Raw genomic sequence first — 3161 nt, 5'->3', positions numbered from 1 at the left:
GGAGGCAAGAACCTAATTTTATTTTATTTTGTCAGTCAGGGGCTTGAACTCAGGGCCTGTGTGCTGTGTAGAAGCTTCTTCACTATAGACCAGTGCTCTACCACTTCGAGCCACAGCACCACTTCTGGTTTTCTGGCAGTTGATTGGAGATAAAGAATCTTATGAACTTTCCTGCCAGGATTCTGGACATCACTTCTACAAGGGTGGAGAGGTGGGGACATTTTTTTTTTTTCTTTCACTTTTAAATTTCCCATTAGCAGAGAAAGAGAGCTTCTCACCCTTGCCGAAATAGCTCAGTTGGGAGAGCGTTAGACTGAAGATCTAAAGGTCCCTGGTTCGATCCCGGGTTTCGGCAGTGGTTTTATTCGTGCTGGACATGCTGGACGTTTTCTTACACACACTCCACTCCCTCGGAAAGAGCATCCAGAGTTCAACCCCTCCTACCTCCTAGGATTACCATCACCTGCGCACCGTGGGATGCAGCAGTGCGCAGGCTGCGGGCATCCGCTAACCGCAGGAGCGGCGCGGCCGAGGGCGATCGCGAGCCCGAGGCGGATTCCTCGCCTTCGCCTGCCTAGCGCTCCGCCAGCGCCCTGCAGTCCCGCCCGGCCCAGGGCGCAGCCCCGCCACCCACCCAGGGCGCAGTCCCGCCTGGCTCGGCCCAGACCCAGGGCGCAGTCCCGCCTGGCTCAGGGCGCGGTCCCGCCTGGCTCGGCCGAGACCACCGTTCCTGCTGTGGTTCTGATGGCGAGACGGGGGCCAGATCTCTGGCTTTACGCCTTTCTTGAGATTCAGGTTCGTTTTGGGGAAAATCCTTGAAGAAAAGGCAACAGTTCAGTGGGAAGATAAATCTGCTTTAGCGTGGTTTCCTTCTGGAGTTGTGCTGAGGCTCAGCAGAGCCCCGAACAGAGAAGCCTAAAATAACTTCCGCCCGAACAGGGACTTGAACCCTGGACCCTCAGATTAAAAGTCTGATGCTCTACCGACTGAGCTATCCGGGCTCCTGCAGGCCTGCGCTCCCTTCGGTGATCCACGGTGGAACAGGCACGCGTTCTTTCACTGGCAGATTTAAATGTCATCCTTTTGGTTGTCTCCTCGGGTGGAGGAAGAGCCTGCAGTCCTCAGATCTCAGCCTCCTGAGTAGCTAGGATGACAGGCCTGAGCCACTGGCGCCCCGCCCAAATTAAGGTTTATCAGAAGTAAGTTGGCAATAAAGTTAGAAGATGTTTTACGATGCCTTTAGGATGTCAAATGCTTTATCCTTTGGCATATGTTTTTCACAGATGCTTCTTTCTTGCAACGGTTTTAATAGAAAAATGAAACCTCCGCAGAGTTCGCACAAACACTCTCTCCGTGTTCCCCTCTCATTAACATCCTGTAGTGTACTGTATTTGTTAGCAATTGGTGAATTAATATCGATCTATTATTGCTGACTAATGTCCATAGTTTCCATCTGACTCCATTCTGCACTGTACATTTCTACAGCTTTGGACACATGTATTAGGTTGTGTATCTATGATTCTGGGATCATTGAGAATCATAGCGCTGTCCCCCCAAATCCCCTGCATTCTGCTGATTGGCCCCTCCTCTCCCCCAAGCCCTGGAAAGCACTTCACGTCTTCCTGTTCCAGTATATCCTATGGTTCGAATCATACAGCCTGCAGCTCTGTGAAACAACTCATTTGTTTTCTGTATTCTTTTTTCTGTCTTTCTTTTAGTCCAAGATCAGCACTAGAACTCAATACCTTAATCCTTCCACTCCTTGGCTAGCGCTTTATGAACTGAGCCACGGCTCCAACCTCCGCTCATTACTTTGTAATCACCCACTTGGAACACACCGACTTTTAAAATGCTTGCAGCATAGTTGCAATTGTTTCAGAGAATTCTACTTTACAGGAAAAAAAATATATATGTAATGCATTTTTTTCAATGTTTCCCAAATCTTTTATGAAAAACTGGAACTGTTCAATATTAACTGGCGCTGTGGGGGGCGGGGGTTGGATCTGTGGTAAAGGTTGCTGAGATAAAGTCTGCTTGCAGAGAATGTAGCAACTCTTTGGAGAGATGTAGAATACACAATACCTTGCATCTACAGCTTTTGGAGGGAGAACTTTATGAACATACCAATGCCTGAGCTTCAATCAATGACATCATTAGAAACACACTTTCTAAGTTGTGCTCTGAGAGTCTGGGAAAGACCAATAATCCACTGAGGGCAGCCTGCTGCAGACAATTCCTTTCTAGTCAGAAAAAAAAAAAAAGCACTCAATATACACAACTCTTGTTCCTTGTCTCAGATGGCATACCTGCTCATTTTGTTAAAAAAGTATTTTCTCAGCCAGGTGCTGGTGGCACACACCTATAATCCTAGCTACTCAGCAGGTTCAGATCTGAAGATCACCATTCAAAGACAACCCTGGCAGGAAAGTCCTTGAGACTCTTACATCCAATTAACCACTCAGAGAAAGCCAGAAGAGGAGTTGTGGCTCAAGTGGTGGAGCACCAGCCTTGGTCACAAAGAGTTTCAGGGACAGCATCCAGGCCCTGAGTTCAAGCCCCACAACTGACAAAAAAGAAAAAGAAAAAGGAAGGAAGGAAGGAAGGAGAGAGATACTAGAAAGTATTTTTTCATAACCCACGGGAAGATCCCATTCAATGGATCACCCTGAAACCAAAGTTTATCTTTGTCCTAGAGTGCAGCCCTCCTAAATAAAACTGTCCTCACATGATGAGTTATGCAGGATGCTAGGCACTCACACACAGTGATTCCACAGGAAGTCACGCCTAGGAGAGGAACAGGAAGGAAGATGCATGTGCATCTGCCCATGTAGAACAATACTTACGGAAATGAACTCCAGGAAATGAAAACAAGAAGGTTGTTCTTTGTTGGTTTTTGTTTTCTTTTTATCTGTGTGTTCATTTATCTATGTTGGGGGTGGTGTAAAGGGGGGCACAGAAATGGAGGGGCAAACTAGATACTATGTTATAAATGAACTATACAACTGGGAAACTGAGACAGAGCAAGGGAAGGGGTGACATTGTCCAAAAAGAAACATACTGACTGCTGGGGGCTGGTGGCTCACGCCTGTAATCCTAGCTACTCAGGAGGCTGAGATCTGAGGATCACGGTTCAAAGCCAGCCTGGGCAGGCGAGACCGTGA

At 47.6% G+C, this 3161-nt stretch overlaps 2 non-coding genes across 2 annotated transcripts; one reads left to right on the top strand and one right to left on the bottom strand.

The window, feature by feature from the left end:
* The first annotated feature begins 282 nt into the window (after positions 1-282).
* On the top strand, positions 283-355 carry Trnaf-gaa. The gene has a single exon. It is a non-coding gene; the product is annotated as a tRNA-Phe (tRNA).
* Positions 356-928: 573 nt separating this feature from the next.
* Positions 929-1001, bottom strand: Trnak-uuu. Its single transcript has one exon. It is a non-coding gene; the product is annotated as a tRNA-Lys (tRNA).
* Between the last annotated feature and the right edge of the window lie 2160 nt (positions 1002-3161).

The sequence above is a fragment of the Dipodomys ordii genome, unplaced genomic scaffold, assembly GCF_000151885.1.
Source record: "Dipodomys ordii isolate 6190 unplaced genomic scaffold, Dord_2.0 Scaffold14923, whole genome shotgun sequence".
Taxonomy (NCBI): domain Eukaryota; kingdom Metazoa; phylum Chordata; class Mammalia; order Rodentia; family Heteromyidae; genus Dipodomys; species Dipodomys ordii.
This window is presented reverse-complemented; position numbering and strand designations above follow the sequence as displayed.